Source organism: Drosophila hydei, unplaced genomic scaffold, assembly GCF_003285905.1.
Source record: "Drosophila hydei strain 15085-1641.00,03,60 unplaced genomic scaffold, DhydRS2 tig00000001-arrow-pilon, whole genome shotgun sequence".
NCBI lineage: Eukaryota > Metazoa > Arthropoda > Insecta > Diptera > Drosophilidae > Drosophila > Drosophila hydei.
In genome coordinates, this window is record NW_022045643.1 from 15,746,748 (window position 1) to 15,762,417 (window position 15,670).

The following is a 15,670-nucleotide window of genomic DNA, read 5'->3' on the forward strand; positions in this document are numbered from 1 at the left end:
ACTGTGAGCTTTTCAGTTTCTTTTAATTTTTCGTTCGTAGGGTGTCTATCGTACTTTTGTTCTTTACAAATCCTGCACTGTTTGATAAGATTCGTAATTTTTTCTCTCATTTTGCTATACCACGATGAGCCCTATTGTGTTCTTTTAGTATTTCTTCTTCCTGTTTTATGTCTGTTAAAATTTCTTTTACATGTAATGACGTGATCTTGAATGTTGGGAATGGAATATCAAAATTGCAGCTGGTTGAGTCAACTTTCTTGATGAAGATTTGATTATTTGAATACATTTATATGGACTTCTATGCTGGGAATTAAATAATCTACTGAACTTTCCGAACTATGCTGTGTTGACGGAACTGAATTGATCTGGCTAGGTCTTAATAATGCATCTGCGACTACGTTACCTGGTTTGTATAGTAATTTTTAATTGTATTCTTCAGGGTATGCTTTCTATATTTTTACTCTGGAATTTCCGTTCCAGCTGCTAAACGGTTGTATGTGGTTTTTGTTTTAATCAGTATCGATAAGAATTTAGAAAACGTTGTGAAATTTCGAAATAGGGTAGCCAGAAGTCGCTCATTCTAAAAAAATGCAAATCTGTATAGGGGTATTGTGTGGTTTCTGGTTCGTTGTTTCCGTTCGCTTGCTCAATATACTCTGCCAAGCTCTTGTTGTATTCTTTCTGGTTGTTAGCTTCTGTCATTGATTTGTTCGTTTTGTTCCTGATATTCTGTTCCCTCAGTGTTAAAGAGTCTTTGTCTTTATGGGGAATGTTGGCCTTTAACCGGCCTCAAACTGAGGTCTGCACATATAGTTGACCATCTTCGTTTGCGTACTACGAATTGGTTTGGTGGTCTTAGAAATTGGCCGGGCTTTACTTGGTTATGACTATAGAATAGTCTGGGTTGTGTTACTGGTCTAGGTAGAGGAATTGGAGGTGGATTCTGAGGTGGTAAATATGTTGGAAGCTTATAAGTTGGGTTGTGTAATAGAATCGGTATGAACCTACGAGTTGCCCGAATTGGGTACTGGTCTATGTTTCTGAATGTCGCGTTTTGCTGTCTATTATTTGCGTGGGTTGTTCTATAGCTTACTTTTCTAAATTTAGACATAAATGCAATGCTTGCGGCAATTCAATTAGTTCCTTGATGCCAAGAAGGCGTGTGAAATCACCACGTGGGCCTCTTATAAACGTATCTAATGTCGCAAAATTTCTGGTGGGCAAGATCAAGGTCAGTAAAACAGAAAGCTTGATAAGACTGTGGATAAATAAAACAACAACTGATAAGGCTATAAATAAAAAGCAACAACTGACAAGGATAAGGCTATAAATAAAAACAACAACAACTGATAAGGATATAAATAAAACTGCAACAATAACAAAAACACAACGACGTTGCATAAAAAACGATACAAAAATTATAACGTTGCATAAAAATAATTACGCAATTTCAAAATAAAATATGCATGACACTGCATAAAAAAATTAGGACTTTGCCTAAGGTCTATGCCACTTGCCTAATGTTTATGCCATATGCATATAAGTATATACAAGCTATATATATGAAGCTACATAGCAGAGAGCATAGTATGTTCCCCGCTTGGAGCTCCACTCATTAAATAATGTACTTAGGTTAAGAGATGAAATACGCATGAGCCAGGGTATAAGAACTCTTGCTCAGACGAATAAAGATTATTACACAACTGAACACCACCACAGTTATTTGTAGTCACAAGAAAAAAATTTGGGTGATATGCAAGCTTATATACATTCATATTTACATACATGCATCAGAGTGCACATACATAAATACATACACGCATATATATACATGGATATAAAGTTTTAGGCGGAACACAGAAAGTTATATAGAGCTGAAGTTGAGCATTTCTTTGCTCTTTCAGCAAGCAAGAAATACATGATATAAACACAGCACCCATATAAAAGCGCAGAACAGTTTAATTTAAAAGTTGAACAGCCCACTTCCAAATTTCCGAGAAGTCTCAGAATCACAGTACTGCGGAAGCAAAGCTTAAAAAGAATACTACAACATGAACGCCACCAACATCGCATCCTACTTCAGGGAATGCTGCACACATGATTTAGCCCATATAGTCATAATCTACTTGAGGAAAACATGGACTCGGAGTAGTTCATAAATCTGTTACCATCAGAGAATAATTACTCCTCGGGTAGAGACATTCAGCATAAGGAGCAGGAAACCCTTAATTTGGTAAGAGCGCCTACGGACTGATAAATTGTATAAAATTCTAGGGGCTAGAAGATTTACTGGCATGAGTGGAGTTTGTCTCGAGTTTGAGCTCGAGCTCTCCTTCTTGTACTTGCCTAGAAAATATCATAGTCACTCCAATTCAACATTGAGAAAAATTATTTATAATCAATTCGAAATTAGTAAAAAGAAGAAGATAGATGACTCCTTTTATCTTTACCTATCGAATGAGCCGCCTCCATTCTCAGATACCTCTAGGCCCCTTTCGGACATTTTTCGGAAAAAAAATTGGGATATCCCCCATACCGATTCGTTCGCTTATAGGCATTTATACTAATAATCTTTTCATAATTAAAAGAAAATAAAACAATTGAATTATTTTTATACCCTGATCCCATTAAAAATGGGAAATCAGGGTATAATGGTTTTGTGCAAATGTATGTAACAGGCAGAAGGAGGCGTGGCAGACCCCATAAAGTATATATATTCTTGATCAGGACGACAAGCCGAGTCGATTGAGCCCTGTCCGTCTGTCTGTCTGTCCGTCTGTCCGTCTGTCCGTATGTGTGAACGCGTGGATCTCAGCATCTATAAGAGCTAGAGACTTGAAATTTTTTTTGTAGGTCCGTGTATAGCACGCGCAGGTCAAGTTTGTTTCAAATATTCGATAACTATTCGCATTTAATTGTTATCGAATAAAAACATTATTGAAATGCAGTAAATAAATTATATCTCGAACGTCTTAAGAGCTAGAGCTTCCAAATTTTGTATTTAGTCTTATGTATATTTTATGCAATTTTGATTTTTGTTGGATTTTGGATACCGGCTCCAAATTCCCCCAAATTCTTAGAATTTAAGTTTAGTTGGAACTAGGGCCATTATGTGAAGGCGTTTGCATCTCAACCAAGCCAATAGGATATGTAGATCATATGCTGAAAATTTCATTAAAATCTATTAAGTAAAACAGAAGTTATTAAACAAAACGTTTGGCCAATTTGCAAAAGCACATGTCAACAGCGCCCCGCGCACTCATTTTTCCTATGCGTGTGCACACATACATTCAAATGCGTGCATTCTTTTCTATTCCAAGAATTGAAATTGCGATTGAATTGTGCTGAATTATTAGCTGCTACTTATGTTCAAATTTGCAACATCTCGCATAAGAAGCGAAGTGGCTGCGTTGGTAGAGGCGCCGCTCGTATGCAGCTTGGGCCGGGTTCGAGTCCAGTGGAGATGAAATGTTTTTTATTGTTCTATTTTTTTTTTTAGTTATGAAGTGGCGGTGTTGGTAGAGTTTGTGCACGTTGCGCAAATAATCCGGGTTCGAATCCTGGTCTCGCAATGTCGATTTTTATTTGTTTTCTTTTTTTTTTGAATACTCGATACAAACTACGGAAAATTTAAAAAAAACTCAGAGGACTGGGATCAGGGTATCTCCTAGTCGGGCACCCCGACTAGAGCTTTCTTACTTGTTTTTTATTCCCTTGTATCAACTAAAAATAAAAATGTATAGTCACATGCTTTTGAAGCCACTTATGCAACCTAAACTTTCTGTTGTAGAACTTAATATCAAACTAGGGTTGCATTTTAGATGATGTACGCTCTACACATTAATATGGCTTCTGCAATTCATAGTCTCTTATTATTTTTGGTCTCACACAGAAACATCGTACAAAATTACCTTACTTGGTCCACTTATAACTTTGCAGCGCCGGTCTGTCGGTACTTTATTTCTGCATATTCTTTCCTCCCTGTCCCATAGGACTTTTGTTTGCCACCTATTCGTCGTTCACTCTCGTCTGCTAACATGATAAGGATAACGTCATCGGCGACTTGCTAGTAATATAATGACGCTTAACTATATTTCAAAATATTATGCGTTAGTACATTTTCACCTTCTGCCATTATATGCCATTATATATTATATTATATTATATGTCACGGCTTTGTAGTTTTTACTCTTGCATATTTTAAGCTCCTCGCTGAATTCATCTGTCGATTTTAAAAGTTTGTTTGAAACCACAGCCAACAAAATTTTTAACGAAGTAGGAAAGTAATTAGAGGCATCCCTTTTTTCAATGTAACTAATTTTATTTTTTTTTTCTAATTCTTTCTTCCCTATGTTTTAGTAGGTAACACACATTCTTAAGCCCATAACATCTCGGCTAGCAGAACTACAACAATTTTTTGAATAGAAAAGAATACATGCATTGAAATGTATGTAGACATACGTTTAGGAAAAATTCGTACGCCTGGCGTTGCTTGCCACGTGCTTTTGTAAATTGGCCAATAATAACTTCTGTTTTACATAATGGATTTTCAGCATATCATCCACACATTCAATTGGAGTAATTTGGTATATAACAAATACCAGAAATGTAGAAAATATACAAATAACTAAATACAAAATTTTAATGCTCTAGCCTTTCATGTTTTTAATCGATAACCATAAACGGGTTATCGGATATTTGAAACAAACTTGATATACAAAAAGGTCTCTAACTCATTTACATGCTGAGATTGACGCGTTCACACATACGGACAGACAGAAAGACGGACAGACAGACAGACGGACAGGGCTCAATCGACTCGGCTTGTCGTCCTGATCGAGAATATATAAGTTAGCAATAAGTAAAAATACACACATTGTATTACACTTGCAACTAAGTTGCTTTGCATAAACAATGCTTACACGCCGATAACAAGCGATAACTCATATTCAAGTGTTGCGCTGCGTTGCAAGGAGTGCTGTGTCGGATTTCCGACCATGACTTTGTGACGCGATGAATTGGCAGTTCAGAGGAGAGGTATACTCTGATGTGCTTCTAGTTTGTTAGTTTGAATTAAATTGGCGACAACATAAGTTGTTTCAATAAATACTGCTCCGAAAATAGTCGTAAAAGGTATATTTTTTATTGTTGTGTAATCGCAAGGCTAGCGACCGAAGGCCAGTCAGCCTTCCACCCTAATCATATTTCCCCCACTAACATCTGGAACTGCTGCGAGGGAGTTACAGATAGATAGATAGAGAGAAGAATTAGATTCTTTTATATACTTTATGAAGTCTCCCACGCCTCCTTCTGCCTGTTACCTTGACTTGCATACAGCCATTATACCCTGACTTCTCTTTTTCAATGAGATAAGGGTATAAAAATTGAAAGATCAACAACAAATCACCTAGGAATTCAAACTACGACTACTATATTTCGATCAAGCTTATCGCAAATCCAATTCTAAATTAGCTGACAATTCAAAAAGAATTCAATAAGTATTGCAATTCAATTAATTAAATTTGTAAAAGAATGCATGAAATGGCATGCATATATAGTTTGTCAGAAAACTCTTTACACACTGGAAAAATACAATTTTTGTCTTTGCAAAGCTAATGGTTTCTTATTCAAATTAACGAAATTTTTAAAATACTTTATTATTTAACAATATGTTTTGAATAAGATTATAAAAAGAGAACAAAACAAAAAAGGTGTAATAAACAATAACAAGTAAGAAAGTTCTAGTCGGGACGCCCGATAGGAGATACCCTGATCCCAGTCCTATCTGCGCTTTTTTAATATTTTCCGTAGTTTGTATCGAGTATTCAAAAAAATAAATAAAAACTGACATTACGACATAAGCTTGAAACCCAAATTGTTTACGCAACGTGCATCAACACTACCAACAATGCCACCTCATAATTAAAAAATTAAAAACAATAAAAAATGTTTCCTGGCATTTTCGATTCTTCGAATAAAAAAGAATACACGCATTTGAATGTATTTGTTTTCACGTATACGACATGTGCTTCTGTTTCACTTAATGGATTTCAATGAAATTTTCAGCATATGATCTACATAATCTATTGGCTTGGTAGACATGCAGACGGACAGGGCTCAAACGACTCGGCTTGTCGTCCTGATTGTATATACTTTATGGGGTCTGCTACGCCTCCTTCTGCCTGTTACATACATTTGCACAAAGCCCATTCCCATTTTATATATAACAACTAAAATTACTCGTTTTTAAGCTGTTAGGTAACAAAAATATAAATAAATAAAAAATTTGTAGTCTTGTTCCAAAGAGATAATTTAGTAATATAACATTAATAATTTAATAATTTCCCAATTTCAATGAGCTCAGCGTATAATAATAGATGAAGTATTGATAAGATTTAGTCCCAATATGTAACTAATCTAATCAATTGAAAAAAAATTAAATAAAATAAATTCGTTTTGTGGGATAGGGAAATAAAAGTTAAATAGTGATTTAGAAATCAAGTCCGTGCAAGTCCAAATGTGTTAACCCGGCTGTGACATGTAATGTTAGCGGAGTCCCGGATGAGCATGCGGCATGGACGCAAACATTATCAATCTGTCACAATAAATAGGAATAGATTTAGAGGATTTAAAAGTACTATACTCGATGCAACAATAGCTGGAGTGGACTATACGTACATGACTAAAACATCACAGCGTAAAAATGTCTTATGAATATTTTTCTGCAAGGTTCTCCATTTTGTTTTTTGCTAGATACGCAAATATGGTTATATGCCATAATAGGTTTGGACTCGCTAACGCCAAACATTAAATTTGTAGAACAATGCCTTAAATTATCAAAGTACACCGTGATGAATTTCAGACACATAAGTTATATTCTGGTCCCCCCCCCCCCCCCCCCCCACTGTATAAAAACGATTTCATAGCTATGATTCTAAGAAGGCTAAAGACAATTTTAATTTATAACTATATTTTTACCCAATTCCAAGAACTCCCTTGATTCTAGCAAATTTAGGTAAGGCAATATTTTTCACAGCCCATGTTTTAAAGTCTGGGTCAAACCAAAGTTATCTAACTGAGCAAGAGTATGAGAAATCATAATTCTCGGCAATGAATGAAATGGAAACATTTTTCAAATGGTCATTGGCGACGTTTCAAGAGAACAAATGGGAAAATTTGTTACATCTATATGATACGATGATTTGATGCTATGGGAGACTTACAGGAAAAGATGAAAGTAACTAGAGGTAAGAATAACAGTCCTCAGATTATTCCTCGGGCTAGCCAGCTAGTACAGAGGATACATTGAAGATTTTACATCAATAGCAAGAAGAACGGCGAAAATGTCTCAAGTTGTATCAGAATTAAACTGATTTTAATGACACTAAATATACTGCTTGTGGCATCGGAAGTTGATTTAAGTCTAGATACATGAGAATCAATGTATCTAGACTTAAATCAACTTCTTGACTTAATCACCGATGCTTTCATGAACGGTATTTGTTTTTATCTCATTTCAGGCTGGTAGATCAATATCATAATATTGAAACACTTCAAACCACATTATGTCCCCAAATGACAGGAAATTTTGAGCGATTTTGAGGGTTCTCGGCAAAATGAACAACTATTTGTACGGAACAAAAGAAGTAAGCATTTTCACCGACCAAAAGCCTCTAATATTCGCAGTCTTGGATAGAAATACCAACTCAAACGAAAAACTGTGCATGAGCGAGAGTCAGATGCTGTAGTACAAGTAACTCTCGATAATCAATATGCATTATCTGTAAAAATTGAATATTATACGGCAGCAAGACTCGCCACTGAAATAGTTTCTCTAAGAAAACTACTCTAATACCACTGGTATCACACTAGCAAATACATTGCCATATACCAATATTAGCAAGATTTCAACATGTTATAGTTTAACTATTTCCTGCAACCAGACTGTGGGCATGAAACAATTTTGTAACAGATATTTACTACAAAAATTTGCAGGTGGAAATTTTACCAGCTGATTACAACAGAGTACAGGACAACTAACGCTTCGGGCTGCACCGCACCAGTTTCCTTATTGGTGGTACCTGTTGATTCTGGATGCTTTGTAAGTTGGCTATATACCTTCTGAGAGTCCTTGATAAACTTAGTTCACCCTTGGTGTGCGAATTTCTCGCATTTTCAGGTGCTTAGATGATCACTTTTACTTAACTTACATTGACATGTTCACTTTCCCTTTTATTTTATTTTTCTGTTTAAATATATAACGGCAATATCGCTTCATTTTATGCTCGAGATGATATGAAAAAATTTCTGAATCTATAGGAGAAACAACGACAAGCTCCTTTTCAGACTTTTTTTCGCGAGTACACGTGCACATATACACTCCTCGGCATTAGGTAAGCGCCAACTTTTTAATCATTTATTTTTTCCAATTTCTATTTTAATATTGCAAGAAACTTTGTAGCGTGTATGTGCGTGTGTGGCGATTATATAAAATTTAATTTTAGGATTTCCGAAACTTTTAATTCAATGCGAACATATTCTATAATGACTGTAACTTTCATAAAGTTAACAAAATTATAAAGGGGTGTATTGCATATGAACAGCATACCGCAGACGAAGGTACCCTAACCCTAACATGATCTTCGTTGTATTTCCATGAATATACAACAGGATTACAGAAACTTATAAAATCATATTGATAAAAATTATAGTTCAGTTTATTTCAGAAAGTTGGCCAAGCCGGAACTTTATCTGATTTATTTCGTAACACTAATGTTTTATATAACAATTGTGTATAGCCGATGACTGCTTGAATTTGCTTGAATTTACTTTATAATTATGCTCTTATTCAGTGTCTTGTGGTTATCGTGTTGTGGTAGCTAGTAAACTAAAGCACATATAGTTGGTGGTTTTGCGTACAATAATTAATATTGGTATATATGCATTAATATTTATTTTAACAATATTTACTGTTTCGTTTTTCTCGATTGTTGTGGCTTTCGGTTACAAATTTTCTTTAATTTTAAGTTTTGTCAATAGGCTTTGTTTTTTTTATACCCTGATCCCATTAAAAATGGGAAATCAGGGTATAATGGTTTTGTGCAAATGTATGTAACAGGCAGAAGGAGGCGTGGCAGACCCCATAAAGTATATATATTCTTGATCAGGACGACAAGCCGAGTCGATTGAGCCCTGTCCGTCTGTCTGTCCGTCCGTCTGTCCGTCTGTCCGTCTGTCCGTATGTGTGAACGCGTGGATCTCAGCATCTATAAGAGCTAGAGACTTGAAATTTTTTTTGTAGGTCCGTGTATAGCACGCGCAGGTCAAGTTTGTTTCAAATATTCGATAACTATTCGCATTTAATTGTTATCGAATAAAAACATTATTGAAATGCAGTAAATAAATTATATCTCGAACGTCTTAAGAGCTAGAGCCTCCAAATTTTGTATTTAGTCTTATGTATATTTTATGCAATTTTGATTTTTGTTGGATTTTGTATACCGGCTCCAAATTCCCCCAAATTCTTAGAATTTAAGTTTAGTTGGAACTAGGGCCATTATGTCAAGGCGTTTGCATCTCAAACAAGCCAATAGGATATGTAGATCATATGCTGAAAATTTCATTAAAATCCATTAAGTAAAACAGAAGTTATTAAACAAAACGTTTGGCCAATTTGCAAAAGCACATGTCAGCAGCGCCACGCGCACGCATTTTTCCTATACGTGTGCACACATACATTCAAATGCGTGTATTCTTTTCTATTCCAAGAATTGAAATTGCGATTGAATTGTACTGAATATTAGCTGCTACTTATGTTCAAATTTGCAACAGTTCGTGAAAGAAGGGCGGTGGCTGCGTTGGTAGAGGCGCCGCTCGCATGCAGCTTGGTCCGGGTTCGAGACCAGTGGAGATGAAATGTTTTTTATTGTTTTATTTTTTTTTTTAGTTATGAAGTGGCGGTGTTGGTAGAGTTTGTGCACGTTGCGTAAATAATCCGGGTTCGAATCCTGGTCTCGCAATGTCGATTTTTATTTGTTTTCTTTTTTTTTTTTTAATACTCGATACAAACTACGGAAAATATTACAAAACTCAAAGGACTGGGATCAGGGTATCTCCTAGTCGGGCACCCCGACTAGAGCTTTCTTACTTGTTCTATTATGAATTAAATTTTTTTTTCTTTCGGGGATCAAGACGGGTGAACAATAATTGCCATAAAATAATTTAACAATCATCACCAAACCCATGTACATACGTTTAGTAGGCACTGTTGTGTTTGGTACTCACTCGGTCACCCAATGTCCGCGATGAAAGGCTGCTCTGTCAAACAATGTGGGGGAATAGGTTATGAAGGGATCGTGAAATTTTCTACTTATAATGGAATTTTTGAAAATTTTATCTGCTAATTTTTTTCTTATTTTTATACCCTGATCCCATCGAGTTTATTTCAAATATTTGAAACCTATGCACATTTACTTGTTATCGAATAAGAACATATTTGAAATGCAGTTAATAAAATATACATATATATTTTATAAATTATTTTTGTATATTTTATAAATTATATCTTCGACGTCTTAAGAGCTAGAGCCAAATTTAGTATTTAGTTTTATGTATATTTTATGCAAATTTGATTTTTGTTGGATTTTGGATACCGGCTCCAAATTACCAAATACTTAAAATTTAAATTTAGTTGGAAATGGAGCTATTATGTGAAGGCGTTTGCATCTCAGCCAAACCAATAAAATATGTAGATCATATGCTGAAAATTTCATTAAAATCCATTAAGTATAACAGAAGTTCTTAAATTCAATTGTGCTGAATTTTTAGCTGCTGCTTAACTTCAAATATGCAACTGGTCAGATAAGTAGTGCAGTGGATGCGGTAGTAGAGGCGGCGCTCGTTAGCCTTTAGTCTCGGATTCAATCCTCGCGGCGACGAGACTTTTTTTATTGTTTTATTTTTTTTTAAATTATGAAGTGGCGGTGTTGGTAGAGTTGGTGCAAACAATCCGGGCTCGAATCCTGGTCTCGTAATGTGGTTTTTTTTTAAACTCGATACAAACTACGGAAAATATTGAAAGACTCAAAGAGGACTGGGATCAGGGTATCTCCTAGTCGGGCAACCCGACTAGAGCTTTCTTACTTGTATTAATAGAAAGCTACTAGAGCTTTCTTGTTTGTTTTTTTTTTACAATTATTAATTTACTTTTTTATATTTTTCTTTTGAAAAACCACTACTTTTTAATGCTTAACATTTTGCGTAATTTTCGTCAACACTTTGGCACAATATGATATAACAGCACATTTCACACTGTTAATGCAACACGAACAAGATAACATGATGGAAAAGAAAGGGTACAATCTAGATACGGAATCTGCGCACAGAATCTTAATAGGCGACGATGACGTTGAAGTGACGACGATAACGTTTCGGGCAGGCATTGCGCGAAGAGACTCGTGCCTTGCTGCTCCAGATATTGAGATGGACGTGAGGCGCATACAAAAAAAATGAAGATCGATGGCAGCAACTCTAAGTGTAGGCTGTTTTCCGGGCGTCGTGTAGTGTGGTCTTATTAAGAATCTTACATTACATTTGTAAATTACATTTTAAATGCTCAGAGCCAATGTCAATATTAATGTCGCCAAAAAAATGATCACAGCGTGGGCGTTTTTATACGTCTGTATTCCATATACTGAGCTTTTTATTCAGCTTGCTGAATGAGTCTAGTGCTTTACCTTTAGCTCTAGCAGCTGATTAGCCTAATTAATGCATCCTTATCTGAAATTAGCTTTAATAAGCAAGTCTTTAATTCGCATCTTAAAAGGATTCTATGATTATTTGTCTGATCAATCTTGAGTGCAGTGCCCAGAAAATTAAGCACCTGCCAATTCTTTGATGCAGCTTTGAAACGTAGAATAGACTCCTAAATCCACGTCTAGCAACTTACGCATGTGAAATTGTGGTTGAGTCTCGGATATTATGTCTGTTTCATCTATTATTGCTACAAACTCCATTAGATTATTAATTTCCTTCAACTACCAGTGTGTACGTTAACTAGCCAAGCCGAAAATCTTGCAGGAAAAACAAGTTCATGAAAACTAGAACTATTGGGTATACAAACACTATCCTAAAACCACCCTCAATTCGATGAGAATGCCTATTCAAGGTACTACTCTATACCTGTTCTTCAACAAAGAGGTAATAACTCCAGAATTAAAGGTTGCTTCGTTGTCGCAGTATATTATTCTAGTTTTTAAATGTAGTTCATTAATGGGGTCTTTACATCTGTTATTGTACAGGATATAATTGGATACACAATTGAAAAGGTAGGAAATTTTCAAATACATTCAGGAATTGCTTCTTGTCAGTCAATATAACAATACCAATGTTTAAAGTCTCTCCTGGGTACGACGGGATTGTTGTTTCTACGAGAAAGTGTTTCTTCAAATGCCGCTTGTACTTGGCATTAGTGCAAATTGTGCAGTTGGCCACTACTTCTGTCGTTAACTTGTTAATTGTCAAAAAATTAGTATTCTTTTAGAACTTGCTTAACGTGCGGCTCTTGTGAGACTCTATGGGCATGATTGTGTTTTGTCACAATTATCTCCCTTTGTTCGTTTTTGTCAGATATGTCATTCACTATACGCTTGCAATAGTAAAATTTATATGACGGAAAATCCTTCACTATTTCGTGTTGGATATATATATATATATATATGTATAGCCAGTTCAGAATGGATTGCTTTAACCACATTCGGATCGACTGCTGCCATTACTAAGTCTGTTCGTAAGCTGAATACTATGACAGTTTTTTCACCGAAAGTTAGGAAGCTTGTGCTGCTGACGCTGTATCGTCCAGTAAAACATTGTTAACTTGTCGAGAGAGGGCTTCCGCGACATGATTTTTTTTCGTCGATACACACTTCCATCTTGGGTTTTTATCTGAGACAGCAAAGGATGAGTGGCCAGTGATCAGTATAAGAGTTCCCTTTCGTTTGGTTATGTCAAATTTGGTGATAGTCTTAGTACGAAATCTGCTACTTTCATTTGATGTAGGTATAATTTAGAATAATAAATCGTTCAGATTCGTTCAGGACATATTAAACGGCAACGCCTCATTAGAAGTCAACAAAGCGTTTGACCTAAGGATCCCAAAATGGATTCCAAAATGTTGCATTTTCTGATGCTGTCACGATGATGACATTCAAAATAGTGAATATCCATACTTTATTGCGCCAATCTTGGCTTCTATGATTGCTCCGAAATGCGTTAGTAAGTCATAACCTATGATACCATGAAATGGTATTATCGAACTTAGTAAGAAATTAGTTGTTCCAAAACCGTTCAGGGAACATTACTTGTGGATTTTGTCAACCATGTATAGAACTAACTGAGAAAGGCGAATTGCATGGGCCAGATGGTAAGTCTTTTGATTGCGTTGGAAATACAACTGATCTTAAAAGCTTCTTAAACCTGGAAACAAACGCATCGGCTCTGACTACGCCATTTAGTATTCTTGTCTCATATGTCATAATTATTTACTTCATAACACTGAGAGAATGAGGATTCACCCTAATGAACCATCTCTAACTCCTGTCGATGAAGCTGAAGCGATGTTTTGTCTGCGTATGTGCAGTCAAACAGTTTAACACCGTATTTTGCGATGTTAACAGGTCAACGACAGCCATTTAATTTGGTTCTAATTATTGTTACAGCCTGGTAATGGGAGCAGCTGCTTGATTAAAAAAGGCTGAACAATTCGTAGGCTCTTTTTAATGACTTTCTATCTGGTCAAGAGTCTAATTCCCTTATCAACTTGTTGGCTAGGGAAAAAAAAAACACTTTAGTTTTGCATTGACCGATTATAAATCAGCATAAGACATGAACTTGACTTAATTTTAATTTGAAATAAGAAATTAAGCCAAGAAACAAATGCCAACGCAGTCACACCGAAAAATATAATAAGAAAATTTTAACTACTGCGACCCAAACGGCCCAAAAAAAACTAAAAAGTACACTAGTGTAAATATGTGTGTACTTGTGTGTATGATAAAAATTACCCTTCCTTTGACTGGAAGTAATTTTAAGTTTCTCCTCAGCTAAAGATAAAAAATTGAATATATTTCTCTGTTCTCCCCCACCAGAGGTAATAGTCAGTATATATATAAAAAAAGGTGTTCAAATTCAAAAAATTAAAAAATTAAGTGGAACGGACATTGAACTCAAATTCAAAGTAATGAGCGGGCTTAAAAAAAAGCTGTGCTTTCGCTCGAACAAAAAAAAAAACAAAACATAATAATATCATAATAATAAAACATGCGTATAAAAATCCAAAGCACAGTGATACTCTGTTCTTCCCTTCAAAAAAAAAAAGATAAGAGAAATAATTACCAAATAACTACCAATTAAATTATTAAATTTACAAGAAGACAAAGGTATATATTGGGTAATGCTATAAACTAAGTGTTACAACAAGCAAAGCGGCAAGTCGATTTAGTAGATTAACGTGGCTACCAACAATCCGCTTTGTCAGCAACTTTGCACTTTGGCGCAACTGCAGGCTAATGTTTTGCCTGACAACAAAGTGTCAAACAGTTGCGCGTGAGGGTCACTCATTAAAAATACAACGCTCATCTAAAAATATATCGTTTATAGATCTTCGGTGCCAAACCGAACAAATCTATATCTTATATAGTTTTCGAGCTTATAAATAAACAAATGAGGTACTTAGTAGACTTTTCAGCCTTTGCCCAAAAATTTGACAATTACATTACAGTAGTCATTTGTTAATTCTTAAAAAAATTGGATATATACATACAGTCTTACCGCTAAATACTCAAAATTTAACGACTGAGATACAACTTACTTACTTTTAAGTCTTTTACTGTAACAGAAGTCTCCATCGTGGGACTTGCCCGTGACTGTATACTATGCAGTTTATTTCTTTTAGAATCGTAGCACATCGCTCCAATCAGTTTATTTTTTTATGTTTCAGCAACGAATAATGTCATAGTTAAGCAAACCACTTCATATAATTGAATACTTCGCAACGGTCAACTAACTTAATAGAAAGTTATTCCCCAATGATACATTAATAGCATAAGAGAAATTTGACATTATGTATCAGTCATTCCTTAAAAAATCATGGGCTTTTAATTATAAATAATAAAGGAAATATATTATGAAGAAATTGGTCGCATATAGGGAATATTATTAGCAAAATATTAGAGGCGGCCGCACTGACCTCATAACACTCATTCACAGTCTATGCGCTTCCAGCTCCAAAACTCTGGAAGACATACTATTTCCGATTTGCCATGCCCTGAAATAAATTTGGGTACATCAATAGGGGAGATAAACAATAATTTATTTGTTAAATTTTGAGTTTCTAACTGCAGAACTGTAGTAGATTCAGTTTTTCTCCATTTCCCACTTCAGTAGTCTTAAGCATATCATTTTCGGCCAATCTTTAGAACCTGTCTCCACAATCAACCTCGACCGATGTGCACTTTTAAATATTATTTATATATTGTATCTAGCGTTTACATTAGGACACAAGGACTCGAACCGTTGAACAAGTAACTGCCAGGTAAACACGCATTGGGTCAGCCAACCCCGCCATTTGTTGCCAAATTACTGTTCGAAATATTTGTTGCAAATCTCAACCGCA